This window comes from Capsicum annuum, chromosome 12, assembly GCF_002878395.1.
Source record: "Capsicum annuum cultivar UCD-10X-F1 chromosome 12, UCD10Xv1.1, whole genome shotgun sequence".
NCBI lineage: Eukaryota > Viridiplantae > Streptophyta > Magnoliopsida > Solanales > Solanaceae > Capsicum > Capsicum annuum.
This window is the reverse complement of record NC_061122.1, coordinates 26,007,398-26,032,140: the sequence shown is the minus strand read 5'-3', so window position 1 is coordinate 26,032,140 and position 24,743 is coordinate 26,007,398. Positions and strand designations below refer to the sequence as shown.

Sequence of the window (24,743 nt, the reverse complement as noted above, 5' to 3'; positions counted from 1 at the left end):
CAGAGAACAAACCGGTTTGCCTATTGAGAGAATATGATTGATGCTCATCTAACTTGATTCGATTGCATGTCTAGATTGGTGGATGCTTGATTTTCTAACCTTCAACTTCTTCACTGTTTTTGTCAGCATAATAAAATTCAACAAGCGTGTGTGTGTGTGTGTATATATATATATATATATATATATATATCTTCTTTGTTTTCATTCAAAATCACTCTTTAGGATCAAAATTTTCGATCAGACAAGAATTAGTTGGATCAAAATTGAAGCTTTGTGATCAACATTATATTTTTTTTTATAGTTTACACGTCGTAGATGAATGTTAGTTGGCTTTAGAGAATTTCTTGTGTAAAGGTTAAGTTTAATTGTATTGTTTTGATATCTTTATTATCTTAGTATTTTATTTTAATTCATAAATGCTAGATGAATTGTCACGTCCCAAATTCACCCCTAGGTGTGACTGGCTTCCGCTAACACCACTTTTCAGGAGAACCGATTTTCCATGCATTCACAATGTCTATAGACACTGAGATAAAAACATATGCAACTCCAAATGCATGAAATAACCATTAACGCAAGGTAATTATCCAAGAAGATATCGCATAATGATTTACGAAAACAACAGTAGTTTAGATAACAAATCTCCAACTCAAAGCCCACACTAGACCATGAAGCATCTAAACAAAGTTACATGAGTTTAGCTTTCGGGCATGCAAACCCAACGAAAAGAAATGTAAGCTAAAAATAACTAAAGCTGAATGACAGAATCCACGAACAATGTGAAGACTCACTTTAGCAACAAAATCCACACGCAGTGACTGTCAGCCACAAGTCTCCTTCTCTGCAACAGTATCTGCAGGTATGCAAGTAAGGAGTGAGCTATATAAATATGACCAGTAAGATCCTCGACCCGCTACTTTAATACCCCTGGAACAAGTGTTAGAAAATATAAAGCACAATAAAATACACAAATAGTATGTACATAATATCTCTCATAAGGTAATGTCAATAAGATCCAAAAGGAAGTTCAAAAAAAAAAAGTCACTCAATAACTTAGCTCAATCAACTCTCACGGCTTGTCATAAACGACAGTTAAGGTGACCGGCCTATTACCCCAACAAGTCCACGACAATATATATAATTCCCCAAAAATCTACTACGACAATATTTACAAGCCCCTAACATATTACGATAACATAAGTAATGCTCCTAACATATTACTGCAGCTATGTATGCCCCTAGAGACTATAACGGCAGCCAAGAAAATATGTTCAACGCCCCAACGTCATCTCACATATTACCATAATAAGTAATTCTCCATACACCTCACAAATTACATATCCACAGTTAGTCAAATATCACAGATTCTACCAAGTTCAAGCTTGTCCTAGCACATGAACTAGGTAAAATCAGATTTGAAAAGCAAGCATCAAAGCTTAAAGTCCCACTTACATCGCTAATAACAAATTTTTCGACTCTGCAATGTTTAGAAAATCAACCATCAACGACTAATGGAATCAATCTAAACAAAATATTAAATAACAATATCAATTGTGCTATTCGGGTCAAGTCTCAACATTCCTAACCTTTAAGTTTAGAGCTAAATCATAATACCTCACGTCTTAACCCACGAACTCAAGAATAATCTAACAAGGGAGGCTGCCAAAACAGGAATATTAAAATATTGGTCAGTAATTTCATTACCATTAATCTATATATGCAGAAGAATTGAAATAACAATTGTCACACCCCATTTTTTTTAACCAAAAAGACATGATTTTAGAGTTTGAAAAGGGTTTATTATTATTTAAGTGACAAGAGATGGAATTTATTTCGAAAAGGATTATTCACATTTAAACTCAGAGTCGCCACTTGACATAAATCGGGTGTGCCAAGTCACCTTTGAAAATCCTTTTCAAAACAGTTTTACTCTAAAAATTGATCCATGAATAGAGATTGCGGCTAAGGAATTCTGTTGATCGAGGGGAAGGTGTTAGGCACCCCTCGGTCTCGTGGTTCGACCACAATTGCTTCGTGGAGTATATCGACTAGTATAACACTATGAAATGCATCAACCACACAAAACACGCAACAAGAAGAACAAACAACCAAACAGTCGAAAATTCCCAAAAATAATGTCTAGTCCAATTTATTACAGACCAAAAATAAAAATACTAAAATGAAAGCTAAACTATCCTATCTTTGTTTTACCCGATATCTCGGGCTTTGATCACGATCTTTTTCTGTCAACATAACACGTTGGGACATTCCCCGGTGAATAAATACAAATGACCTCGGGCATTCCCGGCGAATAAATACATTTGATAGAAAAAGCGATACAAATAGGAAATCATTTCAAAAAAGCATTCACCCATTCGATAATATAGAACCCTAAGGTTTGCCTACCCCAAAACCTATAATTTACCTATCGATTCAACTTATCATAATTCTAGCACGTTCCACATCATCAATGAATCAAAATTAATCTGAATTCATTTTTATCAAGAGCAATCTCTCCATGAATTCCATTTTTAACCCACAAAATTTTCACATAAAACAATTATTCATCATATCAACATCGAACTTGTACCATGATTAATTATTCAACATCAAACATCCACAAAACACAAAAACATAATCATCAAACACATAATCATAACTTCAATCCAACAAATTAAAATAAAATAAAAAGAAAGAATTAAAGAATTGGACCTTCCAAATATTTTTGATCGATTTATGAAAGAAATAAAGAGCCGTCCCGAGAACCTCAACTCAACTTCAACGACGGACAAAATAACAAGATATCAACGAACAGCAACTGTACAGATTCAACGAATAGCTCTGTCGGAGCTCCGTCGACCCAAATAGTACGAAGAACGTGGGATTGATCTAGTTTCGATCGAATTTTTGGGGTGTTTTCGCTGGTTTCGGAGTTTCGGTAGTTCGGCAGTGCGGGACGATGTATTCCGGTGAGGCTTCGCCGGAATCCGAGCTAGTTCCGTTCTCTATTTTCTTTCTCTCTCTCCCGATCAATCACTCCGACCAGCTCTTTCTTTCACTCCGTCCAGCTCTCTATCCTACTGTTTTCTCTACTCTAACTCTATTGTCTGTGTGTTTGTTCTGTGTGTGTAGTGTGGAGCTCTTTGTGAGTGTGTTGTTTGTGTTGCTAAAAAATAAAATATGAATTCTCTGTGTGTGTTACTGTGTAGAAGAGAATGGAGAAGAATGATGTGAGTATGTGTGCGTAGAGTGTGTGTATATGTGAAGTGGAGCAGTGTGTATGCGTCGATGGTGTGGAATCCCGTATATTGGTGTCTGTAGTATGCGTTCACTGGGGGTCTAATTGTGTAGTGGAAAAAACATGGGGTAAGGGGGTATGTGGGGTAGGGGTGGTGTGGTGATGTCTATTGTTAAAATTTTATTGAGGGGAGTGGTTAATTTTGTTATCAAAAGAATATTGGTGATTGGGTTTGTTATTTTGTTTTCTAGTGGAAAAATTATCATGTGATTGAAGGTACATGATTGGATAAGGTAAATAGGTAAAAATACACTCTCGAGAGGGATAAAATTACATGTCTACATCAATAGCAATAGCAAATTCACACTCTGCTTAATCAAACCCGTTAATCACTATGAATCAATAGCCAATTGAAACGACAATTATGAGTAAGAATTTGGCGTAGTACACGTTGTACACTTTGGTTATTGCTTCTTCATTATTTTTTTCGAATTCCTATTCACCATTAACCAATATTAATCCCTTCACTTCAGTAGCAGATAATTATTCATAGCATCTTCAATATTGAACGATCAACTACAACAACAACAACAAACCCAGTGTATTCCCACCTAGTGGGGTCTGGGGGGGAAGATGTACGCAGTCCATACCTCTACCTCTGATGAAGTAGAAAGGCTGTTTCCGAAAGACCCCCGGCTCAAGGCACGAGATACCACACAAACACATAGTAAAGCACAGAAGCAGATTACATAACATAAATACGGCACCCAATAGGGATATAAAACAGAGGAAAGCAGAGGAAAGCACACAGATTCGTAATAAACATGGAAGCAATTATCACCTCTTATTATACAGATTCGACATAATTCGTGAATATAGCACCATTAAAAAATTTGCGAGACCATTACTTAAAGGCTAAAATCACTCCAAACAATAGCAACAATATTTATAAGCCACCCAAAATAACCCGACACGTTCAACTTTTTTTTTTTCCCATTAGTGAAGGGGTCAATTGCCCTAATATATATACTACTCCTCATCCGTTTCTTTCTTTTAGTCATGAAATTGAAATAAGGGAGTGAGTGTGGCCCATTCTTTTTAAATCTCCTTAATTAATAATAATAAAAGGCTAAATTACTCATTTACCCTTCATTAAAAAATCTGAGTTATTACATGAATGCCGGTCGGCTTTGAAAACTTTTTTTAGGTAAAAGGTTAAATTTAATTGTATTATCGTAATATCTCTATTAGTTTGTTATTTTGTGATAGTTTACCGTTCGTAGATAAATCTCGATCGACTTTGAAAATATTTTGTGTGTAAAATTTCAGTTTAATTGTATTGTTTTGATATCACTTTTATCTTATTATTTTGTTGCAGTTTACATGTGATAGATAAATTTTGATCGGCTTTGAGGAATTTTTTTATGTAAAGGTTAGATTTAGTTGTATTATTTTGATACCTCTATTATCGTATTTTCTTGTTATTATTTACAGGTGATAGATGAGTGTCAGACGACTTTGAGAAAAATTTTATGTGTAAAAATTATATTTAATTATATTATTTTGATGTCTCTACCATTGTATTATTTTGTTGCAATTTACAGATGATAGATGAATGTCGATAGATTTTTAAAAATATTTTTGGTAAAGGTTAGGTTTAATAAATAAATTCTCCATCTTTACATGCTCAAAAGATATTAAATTTAATTATTAATGAATATGTGTAATATTTAAACTCATTAAAATAAGATACACGTGCAACTAGCATAGGCCTAAACTAGTTACTCAAAAAGTTGTACGCCAACACAAATGATAAAGTTAACCGGCATTTTATTTTGTTGGTTTGTATTTTGCGCACCCATAAAAGAATTAATTAAGTATTTAGTTACAAAGTTATCCTTATTAAATATTAATAATGTCTTATAAAATTTCCTTTGACTATCAGTACTTTAATACATTTCGGAAATGGTTATTTAATAATAAAATTATAATTAAAATGATAATTAACTTTCTCTTAATTTATTAAAATAAATAAGCTAATAAAATGGAGTAATAACTTTTTAGTGTCCTAGACAAGCTAAAAAACAAAGAAGTAGTAATTTAAGAAGATTTTGGCTATTATATTTTCAAATTTTATTCTCTTTTTCACCTTTTTACTTTTGATGTTGTTGGGAATTTGTATTATTTAAGGAATAATTGTTGTCAGTGTTAAAGTAACTAAATGCATTTTGTTTTCAGGACAAGTCATGTCATATTCTCCCAAAAATTAATTAGGTTAAAATTATCAATCAACTAATTATACTTCTTGGCCAAGATTTAAAATTAATCATTTTATCGACTAATGAATTGATGCCGCATATCCGGTGTCATGATATATGTTATTCACAAATAACATAATATTGATTGATGAGACTCGTAGTTGAGGTAACAAGAGGTTGGAGTGCAAGTTCAACGACGCAATACATGAGGTTGACACGAAAATGAGGCTTGATACTCAATTCAACCTCAAGAGAGGATGATTTAATTGTCTCGTGTTTTTAATCTAATGTAATAGAGAGATTGATCGGTGATGATATACCACATCGTATTAATAGTGTGGGGTGGACGAAAGGGAGGCTCACCTCTACGGTCTTATATGATAAGAAGGTACCATCAAAACTTAAAATAAATGTTATAGATTAGTGGTTAGAATGTTATGTTGTACGAGGAGGAGTATTGGCCAATTAAGAACTCTTATATTTAGAAAATGCATGAAAGTTGCAGAAATGAGGATTTTGATATGAATGTGTGGGAATTCTAGGAGAACTAAGATCATGAATGAAGATATTCGTGACAAGCTGAAAGTGTTGGACAAGTGAAGGACGTGCGACTAAAGTGGTTTAAACATATGAAAAAGAAATCTGTGATACCCCTAATTAGGAGGTGTGAGAGATTGATAATGGTGAGAGTTACGAGAGATAATTTGGCCGAAGACGTATTGATTTTGATTGAAACAACAAGTTGTCACGTGGAAGCTAACAATTAATGTTGAATGTTGTTTTAATCAATACTAAGTGAATAATGTTGTTTGTTTAATCTGAAATTTGTGAGGTAAATTGTCACTACTCTCTTGTCTCATATTAGTTGTCCACTTTACTTTTTATACGTTCCTTAAAAAGTTATTAATAAGAAGGATAGTTTTAGAATAAATTACAACTCCTTCTCCCCACCCCCACCCCCACCCCTCCTCCCTTACCTCCCACCCATAGTTTTACTAACTTGAGAAAATTAAAGGAAAGGTGTCTTTTAAGTCTTGAATGAAGGATTGGTGACATTGACCAACTTAAAGGGTCAAACATCATTAGAAAACTTGATTAAATTAATTGTGGACTTGATTAATATTTTCAAAACCTTCTAATCTTTTTAAAAATACAAATCAACCCAACTCACACCCTTTTTCAATCCAAATCAACCAGTCTCTCTCCCCTCCCTCTCGACAACTTCTCTCAACTCTCTCCCAACCAACAGTTCTGCAAATTTCTCCTTTCAATCCTCATCGACTTCAACCTCAAACGATAAATAGTTGGGCTTCGAGTTTCTTTTCGACCTCAACCTTCAATCGACGTGACAGCTTTGCTCTCCGGCCACAACAACGTTGAATTCTTCAACCTTCAATCGACGTAACAGCCTTGCTCTCCGACCACAACAACTTCAAATTCTTCATCGTTCCTTTTTTTTTTTCATAGGTAAAAAATTATGGCTTTTTTAGTTTTGAGGAAAATGAGGAACTTGAGCCAACTTCTCTTATAGTATTGGTTAACAATTTCAATATTTATTGCTTTAATTTGAAATGCGGTCTGAATAAATCCTAATTTCTGATATTCCTTCTCTTCTCTTTTCAAAGTGAATTATAATTTTTTGTTGTTTGTTGCATTTTTTTAAGTTTGATTTTGTTGTTTGTGTCTGTACAAATAAAACAACATTTAGGTTGATTTGTTCTGTTCTTGTTCTTGGTAAAAATGGTGGTATTACTATTTTTTTGTTGAGAAAAATCGTGCTACTATTTTTTCTCTAATAGATTATCCATCTGGTGCAATATATCAACCATCTGATGCAACAGATTTATCATATGATGCAACAAATCAACCATATGATGCCACAGAGGAACCATCAAATTAAAATTCTTATGCAATAAATTAATCATCTGATGCAACAGAGGAACCATCGGATAAAAAATCTGATGCAACAGATTTAGCATATGATGCAACAGTTTAACTATTTGATGCAACAGATTAACCATATATTGCAACAGATTAACCATCTGATGCAACAAATTTACTATTGGATGCAACAAAGGAACCATCAGATAAAAAATCTGATGCAACAGATTAACCATCTGATGCAACGGAGGAACCATCGGATTAAAGATCTAATGCAATAGAGGTTCTTCCAACAGAACATGTCCAAGACTTAATTTTTCCAATTGATCATTCATTTGCTGTAATAGACGATCCTTCTGTAGGAAGAAATCTAAATAATATTGATCGTTGATAACTATTCCAACAGATCACTCACGTATTACAACAGATGTGTGACATGTTGCACAGACCATTCGTCTTTCTCAACAGTTGAGTGATATATTTTATATTTTCACAATAGATTACTCAATCGTTGCTGCAGGTTAGTTAACTATTCCAACAAATCACTCACACGTTGCAACAGATGTGTGATCTGTTGCATAGACCATTCAGCTTTCTCAACAGACAAGTGATATATTTTGTATTATCGCAACAGATTACTCAGCCGTTGCTACAGGTTATTTAACTATTCTAAAAAATCACTCATATGTTGCAATAGATGATGTTGTAATAGATGTATAATTTCCTGCACAGACCATTTATTTTTATTTTTCTCAACAGATGAGTGATATGTTTTGTATTATTACAACAGATTACTCATCCATTGTAATAGGTTATTTAACTATTCTAATAGTTCACTTATATGTTGCAACAATGCGTGCTCTGTTACGTAGACCATTCATCTGTCTTAAAAATGAGTGATATGTTTTGTATTATTGCAACAGATTAGTCATCCGCTGCAGCAGGTTGGTTATATGCTGCAATAGATATACAACCTGGTGTAACAGATCAGTGATCTATTGGAACTGTTATTTTACTATTTTGCTTGTTTGATTTACTGTTATCCTTTTTTAACAATGCATTAATCAACTATAATATAATTTTTTTATGTTCTTATTAATTTTAGATAATGTGGTTCCCAAAAGAATAGAAACCGAATCAAGTCCAAGTAAAGGAACAAGTGAAGCTGCTAGGCAACATCCACTACTCTATGAGCTTGCTAAACAAGGGTTATCTTAATCAGGAGAAGAAAATGATGAACACAGAAAGGAGGAATGTTTCAAAAGAGATGATCCAAATGCTAATAGCCTTTCCACCAAAAAGTTGGTCAAAACCTTCATCATTGATCATTATCCTATGAGAATGCAGTGCGATGGTGCCACAGATTTAATGGGTGATTTCGTAGTTAAGTCAGCCATGGAAAAATCTTTTGACACCTTTATAAAATACTTCGAGAATAAAAATTGGATGCTTATTTCAGGGACAGTTGCTTTGGAAAATATCTTGATTTACCGGAGGACAACAATGCTCGTTTTCAAATAAAAATGGCATACGAACTTCTCAATCGTAGGTTTATGTATGAAATCAAAGATAAGATGGATGAGGTGTGGATAAATTACTGTGGCATGCCTGTTTGTGTTGATTGGAAGGAGTTTACCATAGTTTTTGGACTAAAATGTTATCCTCCTTCTCAAGTTATACCTATTCCAAAAAATATCCCGCACACCCAAAAAAGGCAAAAGCAAGTCATGTGATCGTGATGACCTGGTATTCCTTGTTGGTCCAAGCTTCAAAAATAAAAAATTGATAGAAGCATTGAAAGGTAAAGGACTTTCAAATAAGCACAAACAGTCATTGTGCTTGGTTTGTATATAATATTTTTTGGGCGAAAGACGTTAACAACAACATAAGTGCTGGTTAATAAAGCTCTCCGAGGATCTTAAGGTGTTTAGCAACTATCCTTGGGGTTATGAAAGCTTCAAAATAACTGTCAAATATTTGTTGACTCCATTAGCGCCAAAGGCTGTCAACTTATATGGCATTCCATGGGCTTTCATGGTAAATGTTTCTTTCTTTTATTATGATATCATTTATTTTTTTACTCAATAATGATTTAGATTTATTGGCATTATTTTACAGGCTTGGGCGTTTGCAGTCATTCCTTATTTGAGACAACAAGTGAACTATCAGGAAGAAGTTTTCTGTCCAAGAATCTTGAGATGGTTGTCAGCCAAAACTGATAAAAATATAAAATTTCTTGATCTCTTCAACCCTCTGAAGGATGCAGTAAGCATAATTACAATTAAGTTTTTATTTGAATTAATGATTTTTTTGAATGATTTAATCATCATTCTAATATATGTAATAATTTATGTTAGATTGTGCATCTGTCGCTAGTTTCGACCAATCGAGAGTTGAAGATGTCATTTTTCTTACTTTGCGGTCTGTGCAAACTTGATCGGACCCTAAGGTCATCGACAGAATAAAAATAAAATTGTTTGGAGCAACAACCATTACAAGAAAATAATTTTGGAGGGTAGGCTTGTTATTGTTGATGGTCTTAGTGGTGATGAAGTTGTTAGCGGTTGTAGTGGTGCTGCAGTTGGTACTAATGATGCTCCTCTTATAGTATTTAAAACAAACCATTATGCGTATGATCATATTGGTTATACAAATTTTGCCTATCCCAGCGAATATTCTGCATGCAAATGTCAAGACTGTAGGGAGAAACATGATGTAGTAATTAATGCTATTAATGCATTAACTGTTTCTATAAAGGAATTGACATCTAAAAGGGGTGTCATTCCATTAAAGAGGATTTTATATCCATCCACTCTATTAGAGATTAAGGCTAAGAGGAGAAGATAAGTAATTTCCAAGGCAATATCAAGCATCCAAAAAAGCGAAATTGCAACTCCTCTGTCTATGTGTTGCACTGAGCAATGTACAATGTCCAAAGGAGAGCAGAATGAGTTGAAGAAGGTAAATATATATGCCTTCCAACTAAAAAACAGACACATATCTGTTTCAATAGATCACACATCTGCTGAAAATTATCAAACAGATATATAAATCTGTTGCAACAGTTAACTAACTTGTTGCACCAAATAAAGTATCTGTTGCGACATATGTCTCGTTTGTTTTATTAAATCAAACAACTCTTCGCACTGCTTTTATTTGTACCAACGAATGATCTATCTGCTGTAACAGATGAGTCATATATTGTGACAGATGGTTCATCCGTTGAAAATTATCATACAGGTCTTTCTAATGTAGAAATTTGTCCCAACAGTTGATTCATTATTGCAACAGAAATATAATCTGTTTGGGATAATTTAAAATAGGAGGAAGACCTGTTTGATTTGCTAGAATAGATGAGTTATCCTTTTCCATTTTGTTGTATCTCCGTGATTAGCATTGACCAATTTTGGCTTTTCAAGTGGATGTAGAAGCTACTGCTGAACAACATTAACAATATGCTACTCTTTTTATGGAAATACGGACAACAAAAAGTGCAAAAACTGTACATAAGCGACAATAAAGATCCACGGCGAGCAAAACTGAATTCCATAGCATCGAGTGAAGAACAAGTTGTCCATATTGAGTAGATCTTTATAGCTTGAGTCTCTTAAAGTAATAACCTCACCCCTCCTTAGGAATCCTTTGACATTAATACTTAAATTGTTGATGTATTTGTTGAGATCTGTACCCATAATAAGTTTTTTACATTTTATTTATTTGTTGATTTATTTCAGCTAATTTTTGAAGGCTTCGATTTATTTTATTTTGTCTATGAATTTTATTTTTTTCTTAAATTTAAACTTATTAGTTGAAATGGAATACTAGATTCAAATATTACAACAGATAATGTATCTGTTGCAACAGATGACACATCTATTGAAAAATATCAAACAGATTTAGATATATATTATAGCAGGTTGGTAATTTGTTGGAATTTATCAAACAGGTCTTCCCACTGTTGCAACAGATAGACTTAGATAGAAACATCGACATAATGCAACAGATGACCAACCTATTGCAACAGATAAACTATATGTCAGAACAGGTAGAATATCTGTCACAACAGATGGAGAATCTATTGCATTATAAAAATTCAAATTTCATTGGACATAAAAAATTGCCACTACATGTAAAAAAGTGAAAGTAAATTGAAATAAAAAAGGCGAAACCCATCGACAGTGTGCAGTTTAAATACCTAAAATAAAACAGGCATCAAGTAAACAGTGTTCATTTTAAACGAGTCAAATAAAATAGGCATTAAATGTGTTGGTTTGGCTTTATTTGCTGACTTGACATCTGATTTGGCCCCCAACGGTCATTTTTTTTCTCCCATTGTCTTATATATTCATCTTCTTCCTAAAATTAAACCCTAAATTTCCAAATCTTCTTCTTCATCATCATCTTTTTTTATCTATCCAATTTCTTCAAATTATCTGCATTTGTCTTTGTTTTCTTCATTTTTTTTTATTTTTTCCAACTGAGCTTGACAATGTCGAGCGCATATTCCACTGTTTTTTGTGATAAAGATTTTCAATATTGTAAGTGTGGTAATGAAACTCTATTAAAGACTTCGTGAATTCAACAAAATCTAGGTCATAGGTTTTTACTTGTCAGATTTCAAAGGTAATATTTTTTTAATTTAATTAGTTGATTAATTATTGACTTGTAATTATTTTTAATTGTGCTTTTATAGAAATTAGGTGGATTCGATTACTTTGATTGGTATGAAGAACGACACCCTTCACATGCAAATCGTGTAATCTGGAGTTTGTTGAAATAAGTCAAGGCTTTTGAAAAGAAACAAAATTGAGCAAAAAGATACTACATTATTGTCGTTATTGCTACTGGTTTAGTGTTGTTGGGCACATGGACATTCAAGTCTAATTGCAGAAATTTTCATAGTGGTGTGTGTGCTACTGGTTTGGTATTGTCGAGCACATGGATAATAAAGTGTAATTATTGGAAAATATCAAACAGATTTAGGCATATGTTGTAAAATTTAGGTCATCTGTTGGAAATTATCAAACAGGTCTTTCTACTGTTGCAACAGATTAGACTTAGATTAGATAGAAATAACATCGGCATAATGCAACGACCAGCCTATTGCAACAGATAAACTATCTGCCAGAAGAAATAAAATATATTTTACAACAGATTGACAATCAATTGCATTATAAAAAACTCAACTTTAAGCAGAAAAAAATTATTGTCACTACATGTACATGTAATGTAAAGTGAAATGGGACTTGAAATAAAAAATTATTATTTCACAGGCTCTTATATATACACAGGCTCCAAGCGTCCAGTTAGTACACTATAAGCCCAGACCTCTTGCAGGTTTGTCATAGCGTTGTTACACAGAAAGGTCATTGGCTCGGCCATTTTTATGCCGGTCAGCAAATATTCGATGTGTGCAAGAGCATACGAGCCGCACGCCAAACCGGTATCATTTTTTGGATGGTTCATGCTTTTGTTTCGACCTTCAAAATCCCATGATTTCTTCATCAACACTTTCGCTGGCAAATGATTCATCAATTTACTCTCTCTTAACAAGATGGGGAACCGCTCCATCAGTGGCTGCACGTAGAAAAACAAATCGACCTCATCGATGGCAGGTTTATTGCAGTCATAGACTTTGATCTTTTCCTCCTCGATTAGTATATTAACAGTCTGATAATGTATGCCTTCCGTACTCATGACGGCAAGAATCCTCGTTGCCTCGGTCCAGCTTTTGTCGTGTGGATTTGGCCTCTCCCCTCTAACAGATTTTATTATTTCTTCTTCATCCCAGTCCAACATAGAAACTAACAAATCAAATCCAACGCCATAGACTGATGCATCCTTATTGAGTTGATCGTACTTATCCTTGAGCTTCTTATAGAAGTAGAAGTCCATTATCCTATCGACAGAGTCATAAGCTTTTGGGTACACTAATTGCCTTTTTCTCATGAGGCAGAGAGTTTCGTCAATATGCTGTGATATATTAAGTCAATTTTTAAATAGGTTAGTAATTGTAAAGATGCAACGGATGGTCCATCTATAGCATAGCGTTCTCTGAATCATTAATCCAACGTAACTTATGCAACAGATGGATAATAATTTACAACAGAACCACTACCAATTACATCAGAATTCCTAACTGTTGCAACAGATTTCACATCTATTACATAGCTTCTTCTTCATAGAGTAGATTAGAAGGATAGGTTAGGAAAAGTAAACTTTCCTTGTCCTCGTACCGCATACGCATATCTGTCATAGTATGGAAGTTTTCAGAGAAAAATAGAGGCCTGGGGTAATCTGGTGCGCCTCGCTTGGCATTCTTGGACCGTCGCAGATCCCTCTTCTCTTTGGCGCTAAGTTCCGCGTATATGTTCACCTTCTTGAATGTCCCTTGAACTTTAACAGCTTTTGGAGAGGGAGGAGTTGTAATTTTTTTTTATTTCCAACTGGAGAGTACGTCGCTAATTGCTCTTTTCTTCCTCTTATTCGCCGCTGTAGGAGTGTATGGCTCCTTCACCTTCTTGATTGGTATGAAACCCCTCATGGATGGTATGACACCCCTCTTGGAATTGAATTTCTCGACAACTTTAGAGATGGCCTCTACTTTTTCAAAGAGTTTATCCTGGTTATCCTTGCACTCTTCGATTTGCAATGAGAACACGAGGGTGAAGAAGGGCGAAAGGGACCTGTGTAAGGGTGGGAGGGACCTGTGAAAGTGGTGTTTTCAAACATATTTATTTTTACTTGAGCATCAACTTTCTCATCATCATGAGTGGTAGCAGCATCAGCATGCCTGCCACCAACACCAACAACTCCACTTGAAGAAGCACCCGAATCTGCCTCAATAGGTTAGTCATGAAGATTCTCAACATTAGGCTGGCCTTGCCTAACTGCTCTTCTTATGGCTATTGCTACAGCCAATTCCTTCTTTATTAACTCCCCCGTTGGGTCAACTATAATATCAACATGACCTAGAGTAATAAAAGAAGTCATCACCAACTCCTGCTCAGTAGGCACCTCCATAGATGCACAACCTATAAAAAAATACAGATACATTTAAATCATATAATATAATATTTTCACAGTTGGGTTACATGTTAAGACAGTCAACTTCCGTAACAGATTAACAATATATTGCATCAGATTACCCATCTATTGCATAGTTTACAGTAGATGGTTAAAATTTATTTGATTCGGGTTCAGAGAATCAGAGCAACACATGGATAATCTGATGTAAAATATCAATCATCTATCGCAATATATTACCAATCTGTTGCACCAGTTGTACAAGATGGGTAATATGTTTGGTTACATGTTATGCAACAGATGATCTGTCGTAATAGATTACCCATTTATTGCACTGGTTGGAATAGGGCAGGCAATCTATCATAACAGATATCCCATCTGGTGCATCAGATATAACATCTATTTAATATCTTTCATTGAGTAAAATTATTTTACTTGAAGAAGTTGTACTGTATCATCGAAGGGTTAAAGAGATCCGCCTGCTTAATTTTTGGATTATTCTTTGCAGCCAACCACCTAAATATCCTTGGATGAGAAACCTCATTCGGGTAATCCATTACCTGCTTTCAGAGGGGGGAAATGACTTCAAATTCCTAAGCCTAAAAAATGTAAATAGGAAGCAAGCAAAGAAAATACTCTAATAACTATATTCAATATAAATTAATAATTGAGTAAAAATAATGATTAATTTTACCATGAAAGCCCAAGGAAAGTCATATAATGTGGTCGTCCCTGAGGATAGCTTTGTCAGTAAATATTGGATAGTCAAGTAGAAGTTGTCGTATACTCAGGGATGATTGTTGAATTTTTCAAAATCCTCAGCACGCGCCAATAAATTATCTTCTATAACCTTGTTGACGCTTCTTGTCAATATAACCAAATAGGCAAATCAAATTAAGCATAATTTCTCCCTGTACTGCTTTGGTATGGTTTTATCCCTGAGATCTGTCAACAAATCCAATGCTTTGTAGCCACGTCGAGCAATATCCAACAACCTATCTATTTGTTCCTTGAGTTTGTTGGTTTTACTGTTTGCCTTGGATTTTTTATGGGGTGTTCCCTTGGAGATAGTTGGTTCTTCTGGATGATCGCAGCTCAAGCCCGTCACTATGGTAAGCTCTCGCAAGCCAAAAATAACTGGCATGCCACAGTAGTTGATCCATATTTCATCCATCTTTTTTTTACCTCCCTCCTCCGAATCTTTATCATCCCCCATGTACTTGATCCCTCTCTTGAGAAGATCATATACTATCCTTATTTGGAAACGGGCAGCGGCTCCTCGGGCAGCTTAAGAAAGCGTCCAAAGAAGCTCCTCTTAAAAAGTCCGTCTATGTTTTCCTTCTTCATAATTTTCCTAAGATAATTAAAACTTTTCCCCAACTGACATTTAAGTACAAGTTCACCAGTTAGTTCTGCATTTGGATCTTCTATTAGCATAGCAACTTGAAACCTGTTAATACTAATAGTTTTTACAGTATCATGCTAGGATGTCGATATTAATTCACGCCTCATTGGTGATCCATTATCATCATGTTGATGATCATCCTCTTTCTCACTTTCTAATTTGTCCTCTTTCTCACTTTCATTTTCTGCATCACCATCTATAAACCCTTGTCCACCTCTCTTAATGTTTTTTTCATATATCAGCTCTGCTTTACTTTTCTCTGACTAAGATTGTTCAGAAAGCTTATCTGAATCTCTCTATACTGTAACCTATGTTGTTGGGTGGTCAGAAGTTAATCCACTTTCACTTTTTTACTTTTGAGAGACATGTTTTACCTACAAACAGCAAAAAAACAAAATTACATTACAATTGATGTATGCTTAAATCTTAAAAAAATACATTACAAACACCACTAATACCAACACACCAACAACCACCATCACAAACACCATTAACTAATGCCACAAATACCACGAATACCGACATCACCGACAGCCACCACAAACACCACCAACCAATGCCAGCAACAGCCACCACCAGTGTCACGACGATGACCACCAACACCAACACCACGACCACCAACACCATAAACACCAACCAACAATACCACGACAGTCAACGAAACACTGCGATAGGAACTAGGGTTTTCTCAAGTTCTTCCTATGATTTTACTATCAAAACTCAAAATTGTAAACCCATTCTCGAAGATAATACAACTAAAAATTTTATTTTTCATCATTAACTTAAAATCCATTATTTTTTAGAAAAAAATAACACATAAAAAACTCTTCTCAAACTCTATTACCTACGAAGATAGAGAAAACGACTGACACAAGCAAGAATAAAGTAAAAAATAACACCAACGTGGTCGGAAATGAGAAGAAAATCGATCTGGTGTGAAGGGTTGAGCAATTTTTTGAGTAGTTGTTGTCTGTACTGTATTGTTGAGAAAGAGAAAAGAGCGAGAACTCAAGATTTGAAATGATGAAACATTTTTCTCGCAAATAGATGATTTGTATGGGTTGATTTGTATTTTGGAAAAGAACTACAAGTTTTGAAAATGTTAATTTGGTCTAAAGTGATCTTAATTATTATTTAAAATTATAAAAGATATGCGTAATTTTTAACCCTCTCATCATGCAATTACCAAAAGACTCAATTGAACTTGTAGTTGACCCTATGAACTCACCCCTGATCCTAGATTAATCAATTTAGGTATTAGTTGAACATATAAACTCAACTGAAATTGTATAAAAATAAATATTCAACTTGTTGCATTAGATTACACATCTGTTGTAAATTATCAATCAGATTAAGTCTTTTGATGCAATAGATTACCCATCTGTTATCAAAAAGATTAAGTTATCCGTTGCGACAGATTACCCATTTGTTGTAAATTATCAAATAGATTAAGTTATTTGTCGCAACAGATTACCCATCTGTTGTAAATTATTAAATAGACACTTCTATCTGTTGTAGTTGACCCTATGAGAACTCACCCCTAGACTTAGATTAACCAATTAAGGTATTAGTTGAACATATGAGGTAATAAGAATCGGTATAGCTCAGAGTGATCGATTGACGACTTTAGTCGGGAGAAACACAATACTATCTCATTATGCAATTGCCAAAAGACTCAATTGAAGATGTAGTTTACCCTATGAGAACTCACCCCTGGTCCTAGATTAATCAATTTAGGTATTAGTCTAACATATAAACTCAATTGGAATTGTATAAAACCAAATGTTCAACCTGTTACAACAGATTACCATTTGTTGTAAATTATCAAACAGATTAAGTCATTTGTTGCAACAGATTAATCATCTGTTATAAATTATCAAAAAGATTAAGTCATTTATTGTAATAAATTACCCATCTGTTGTAAAATATCAAACAGATTAAGTCATCTATTGTGACAAAATACCCATTTATTATAAATTATCAAAAAAATTAAGTCATCTGTTGCGACAGATTACCCATCTATTGTAAATTATCAAATGGATTAAGTTATTTGTCGTACAAATTACCCATTATTATAAATTATCAAATAGACGCTACCATTTATTGTATTTGACCCTACGAGAACTCACCCTTAGTCCTAGATTAATTAATTAAGGTATTAGTTGAATATATGAGGTAATAAGAATCAGTTCATCTTAGAGTGATCGATCGACGACTCTGGTCGAGAGGAACGAATACCGTATCATCATGCAATTGCCAAAAAACTCAATGAAAGTTGTAGTTGATCCTATAAAAACTTACCCCTAGTCCTAGATTAATCAATTAAGGTATTGGTTGAACATATGAGGTAATAAGAATCGGTTCATCTTAGAGTGATCGATCGACGACTCTGGTTGGGAGAAATGCAATATTATCTCATCATGTAATTGCCAAAAGACTCAATTGAAGTTGTAGTTGACCCTATGAGAACTCGTCCCTGGTCCTAGATTAATCAATTAAGGTATTAGTTGAACACATGATGTAAAAAGAATTAGTTCTTCTCAGAGTGATCGATCGACGACTCTAGTGAGGAGGAACGTAATACCTTCCCATCATACAATTGCCAAAAGACTCAATTAAAGTTGTAGTGGACCCTATGAGAACTCGTCCCTGGTCTTAGATTAATCAATTAAGGTATTATTTGAACATATGAGGTAATAAGAATTGGTTCATCTCAGAGTAATCGATCAACGACTCTGGTCGGGAGGAACACAATAATTTCTCATCATGCAATTGTCAAAAGACTCAATTGAAGTTGTAGTTGACCCTATGAGAACTCATCCTTGGTCCTAGATTAATTAATTAAGGTATTAGTTGAACACATGAGGTAATAAGAATCGGTTCATCTCAGAGTGATCGATTGATGACTCTGTTCGGGAGGAACGCAATACTATCTCATCATATAATTATCAAAAACTCAATTAAAGTTGTAGTTGACCCTATTAGAACTCACCCCTAGTCCCAGATTAATCAATTAAGGTCTAGTCTAACATATGAACTCAATTGAAATTGTATAAAAACAAATGTTCAATCTGTTGCAACAGATGTCTTTTTTGTTGGATATGATCAAACAGATTAAGTCATCTGTTGCAACATATTACTCATCAGTTATAAATTATCAAACAGATTAAGTTATTTGTTGCGATAGATTACCATTTTGTTGTAAATTGTCAAATCGATTAAGTTATCTATTGTAACAGATTATCCATCTGTTGTAAATTATGAAATAGACACTACCATATAGTATAGTTAACTCTATAAGAACTCACTCCTAGTCCTAGATAATCAATTAAGATATTAGTCCAACATATAAGGTAATAAGAATCGATTCAGCTCAGAGTGATCGATCGACGACTCTGGTCAGTAGGAACACAATATCATCTCATCATGCAATTATCAAAATATTCAATTGAAGTTGTAGTTAACCCTATGATAACTCGTCCCTAGTCCAATATTAATCAATTAAGGTATTAGTTGAACACATGAGGTAATAAGAATCGATTTAGCTCAGAGTGATCGATCAACAACTCTGGTCGGGAGGAACACAATACCGTTTCATTATGCAATTGTCAAAAGACTCAATTAAAATTGTAGTTGGCCCTATAAGAACTCGTCCCTAGTCCTAGATTAATTAATTAAGGTATTAGTCTAACATATGAACTCAATTAAAATTGTATAAAACAAATGTTCAATCTATTGAAACAGATGTCTTTTTTGTTGGATATAATCAAACAGATTAAATCATCTGTTGCAACATATTATTCATCTGTTGTAAATTATCAAACAGGCATTGCCATCTGTTGCGACAGATGACCGAGCTTTGGAAATATTCCAACAGAAATTGCCATTTGCTGTAAAGTATCACTTTGATGTTTTAAGATCCTTTTTAAAAGCAATATAGGTATTTTCTGTCCGAGATAAAAAAATATAAAATACTAAGGCGGTAAAGAATATTACTTGGATAACTCAAAAATCTCCTCAGTGAGTAGTTTTATTTGGTCTTTTCAATGTCACCGTCTCGTCATGCCCCTCAAAAGTTATTAATAAATATTTAAAACTCATATCTACTCCCTTCATTTTATTTTAGTTGACCCTCTTTCTAAAAATATTTATTTCAATTTAGTTGTCCCAATGATGAAATCAAGAGAATTTTGATATGTTCTTCCAATAATACCCTTATCATTAAATGACTAAACAAGTTGTATATATTCAAATTTATATTTTCAAAGTATAATTAATAAGGCTAATTTGGAAAAATAGACCCCTAATAAATATTATTCTTAATGGATGTACCAAGTCACTATAGGGGCCAACTCAACTAATATGAAACAGAGGGAGTAGAATACGCTCTCTTTTACCCATAAACTCGAGACGAGAAACTCAACTCATTTCTCTGTCTCTCTCTTCTTTATTCTCAATTCTCTTTCTTTCCCTTTTTTCTCTCTTCTTTAGAATGAGGATCCTTTCGGATCTCAACCAATCAATATTTTTTCTCGACTAAACTGGATGTTCTAATCCCTTTGCTTTTTTGACATTGTAGGTATGGTTCACTATTGCTCTTTTCATTTCGTCTTTTTCTATATATGTCATTTAAATTAGATATTTACATCTGTTGCTATTAATGATTTACCTATTACCAGTTTCCTATTTATTGAGAAAATTAAAGGAAAGGTGACTTTTAAGTCTTGAATGAACGAACCATTATTTTTGTTAAAATATGCAAAAAAAAGTCATCTGTTGGGAGAACTTAAAAAGCCTTGTTGTTAATATAGTTTTTTTATGTCTTTTGTTTATTACTTTGGTGGTGCTGTTGTTGGGGGTGGTGATCGTGTTGGAACATATGGTATTTGTGTTGTTGATGGTGTTGGAACATATGGTGTTATTTCTTGGTTATTGATGCTATTGGTGGTGGTGTTGCAACAGTTTTCTCAACTAATGCAACTGATGAATCAACTGTTGGAATAGACGGAGCAACTGTTTGAAGAAAATCAAATTAGTAGCAAGGCTGATTTGATTTATTCCAACAGTTGACCCATCTGTTGCAATATGTCATCTATCTATTGCAACAGATGACTCATCGATTGAACAAATGGGTAATCTGTTACATCATATTGGTCATCTGTTGATTCACTCAATTTTGTGTTACCCTATTGTATAGATGAAGCAACTGTCTAAAGAAATCAAACCAGTAGCAAGGCTGGTTTAATTTATTCTAATAGATGAACCATCTTTTGCGACATGTCATCCATATATTGCAACAGATGCCTCATCAGTTAAACAGATGGGTAATCTGTTGCATCAGATTAGTCATCTATTAATTCACTTAATTTTTTGTTACCCTTTTGTAATGTTCTTTTTATTTTTCTCTTATTTGACATCAAATGTATTTCTCTTGTTTGCAGATAAAAGAAAGTAAAACTGGATCCACTTTTTTTCGACCAGCATTAAAGGCTAGAGTAAAGATGGGTTCGGAGGAATAAACTGTTTGTAGATGGTCACTTCATATGTGGGAGGTATGTATTACTGATCAACCTATCATGAAAACACATATCCAGTATAATTATTTTGTGAATATTTGTTATTTACCTATTAGGCATTAATCCTTCAAACAAGATATGACATTTTACAGTCAAGATTGTTAGGTTCGAACTGGTAAGGCTCAGGGACCAAGTAGGTGGTGTCGATACCCTATTACAATTTAATGACGGTTTATGCTCATGTTTTTATGTCAAGTTTGGGGAAGGGTTCAATTTTCTGGTGGCAGTGTAAATATCCAATAGAGATTGGACTAATTTTAATGGCGCAATGGACTTCCTTAAAGGCTTCCGAAGCCTTGCACTACAGCAAACAATGATGGAACCAATAGAAATCCCCCTGGTCCAAATTTATATAGATGGGTTGCTAGAGGAAACTGTTATATAGCAAAAAGTGCTTGAGAGAATACATGTGCGGGAAGGAGGAGGTTGAGAAGGCCATATATCATCTCAGACCTTGTTTAAGAGGAAACACAAGGTAGGAAGGAAAGTGTAGCAACATCGGCTTATAAAATTGACATGAAAAGTGAAAAAACTGGATGAGCTACGAATCTGAAAGTGTATCCAAACATGAAAATCCATCAGTCGTTGAAGAAAAAAAAATGGTCAAGAGGACTGGAGCTGGTCACTTTGTTAGAGACTGTAACTAACGAGCGTGGCCTTAGTTAAGACCCACAAAATGCAGGACCAGAACTATAAGAAAACAACTTTGAGAGCACGGAAAGTGGTAAGATTGTCGGTCGAAATTGAAACCTGAACCAACTACTCTTGAATTAAAAATATAGGATCAAGCCAAGGTGGAAATTTCTCAAGTTAAACTTGCATCCCATGCCTCCTGTTTATGGCTCTGTTCAGGTCAAAGGCAGTGGAAACAACAAGGCATGGGATTTCTACCCAACTTGAGACCTTTTTGTTTCTACTACCATTGACCTGATCATAGCCACAAACAGAAGGCATGGCATGCAAGTTAGACTTCAGAAATTAACGCCTTGGCTTCCTTTATTTTTAATTTAAGAGTTGTTGGTTCAGGTTTTAATTCTGACCGACAATCTTACCAATTTCCTGTGCTCGCGAAGCTTCTTCCTTAGAGTCCTGGTCTTGCACTTTATGAGAGTCTTCATTAAGGCCACGCTCACTAGTTGCATTCTCTAACAAAATGTCCAGCTCTAGTCCTGTTGACCATTCTTTTTTTTCTTCAATGACTGATGGATTTTTATATTTGGATACGCTCCCACATTTGAAGCTTATCCAATTTTTTTGTTTCTCATGTCAATTTCAATGGCCAGATTTGCTAGAAGTTCCTTATTTGTTTCCTTATGTTTCCCCTTAAACAAGGTCTAAGATGATATATGACCTTCTTCACCCCCCCTTCCCGCATAGGTATTCTCTCAAGTACCTTCTGCTATATAAAAGTTTTCTCCAGCAATCCATCCATATAAATTTGGACCAGGGAAATTTCTATTGGTTTCATCGTTGTTTGCAACAGTGCGAGGCTTCGGGGGTATTTCAAGAAGTCCATTGCACCTTTAAAATTGGTCCAATCACTACTGAATATTTACACTGCCGCTAAAAACTTGAATCCTTCCCCAAACTTGACACAAAAATATGAGCATAAACTGTCATTAAATTGTAACGGGGTATCGACACCACAGTCTTGGAACTCGTCGGCCTTATCAGTTCATACCTATCAAAATAAACTATTCAATACAGGATTTTTTTTGAAGGATCAGTGTCTAATCGATAAAAAACTACATTCACAAAATCATTGCACTTTATGTGTGTCTGTCACAATAGCCTGATCAATAATATACATAACTCCCCCGCATGAAAGTGGATCCATGGCAGACACCTTATTCTTCCTACCCCATCTGGACATGTCAGACAGTGTTGTTTATTCATTTGCACGCATGTGATGACTATTAAAAAAAGGGTGTGAAGAGTCGTAACTTTTATCTTAACACGTTCAAAACAGTTGATGAATCGAAATCTCCATCTGTTGCAATTGATGAATCATTTGTTGTAAGAAATCAAAATATCTCCTCCAACATACGGTCCATCTTTTACAATAAATAATCCATATGTTTCAATAAATGGCAAATCTATTGTGACAGACCAGAAAGTGTATATTCATCTGCACGCATGTGATGACTATTAAAAAATAGGTAAAGAGTTGTGACTTTTTATCTAACACATTCAAAACAGCCGATGAACTAAATTCTCCATCTGTTGTAACTGATGAATCAACTGTTCGAAAAAATTAAAATATCTCCTCCAACAGATGGTAAATCTATTTTCACAGACCATCTGTTACACATTCAGACCATCTATTGTAACAAATGCTAAATCTATTTTGGCAAATGGACGATCTGTTGCTATAGCTCAATAACACCGGTTGTTATCAAATCTCAAATCATTTTGAAAAGGTGAGAAGTATTAATGTAAAAGAAAAAATTACAACTTTTTACAGAAAATAAAATACCACCAGTTTGAATATAATTAATACAATGGAGCTGAACAGACGTGCCTTTTGTGATGAATAGACGTGCCTTTTGTCCTTACACATCTAGATTCAATCCTCTATAAATAGGTCCCTCCTTAATCTTCATTCTGCTAAACTTTATTTATTTCTTGCATTTTTTATTTTGTGTGACATCTTCAACCACTTTTCTTCAAAGAGCATATTCCTTTCTCATTGAGGTAAGTTTTTTTTTTCTGTGTAAATCTACCAGTTTGTAGTATACGTTTATTACATTTGGACTATTTCTTTTATATTTGTCAATTCATGTGTGCTTTAGATATGGCTGATCCTGTTTGGGACATTGCTATTTTGTTTGACACAGTACGGGAACTTCAGAGGCAGGTTAATAATCTGCAGAGAGATTTGGTTGCCGTGAGAGCGACGATGTTCAGAGAGATACATAGACTGAAGAGGGTCCTGCTACTGCGAGTTGATTAGCTGGCTGTCATTAATGATGATGATGGTGATAATAATAATTAGAATGTATTTTTTCTTTTAGCGTATGTATTTTAATATTTCTATATCGGATCTATACCTAATGTATTTTATTTTTCATTTAGTAAAAAATTTATTTTTAGTCGACTTTGGCTTTTTAATTCTTATTAAATTTTTATTCTGTTTATTTCTTCTAACTATACATGTTAACATGTCGACGGTTGGAGGTAAGGAGAAATTTTGAATTCAATAGCAATAGCAATTTTGGATTTTGAGTTCTTTGAACAGATGGACCATGTGTTGGAATAGATTGATCATCAGTTAGGTTTCTGTCAACAGATTATCCATCTGTTGCGACAGATTTGTCATCTGTTGGAGGAAAACATTCCAGTTTGATGGAACTGTGTTG

At 34.3% G+C, this 24,743-nt stretch overlaps 1 long non-coding RNA gene across 1 annotated transcript; it reads right to left on the bottom strand.

Annotated features, from left to right (window-relative positions):
* Window positions 1–583: 583 nt before the first annotated feature.
* On the bottom strand, window positions 584–3,586 carry LOC124889334. The gene is made up of 2 exons (XR_007048244.1): window positions 2,713–3,586; window positions 584–853 (listed from the first exon to the last, which is right to left on the bottom strand). It is a non-coding gene; the product is annotated as an uncharacterized LOC124889334 (long non-coding RNA).
* Window positions 3,587–24,743: the final 21,157 nt, after the last annotated feature.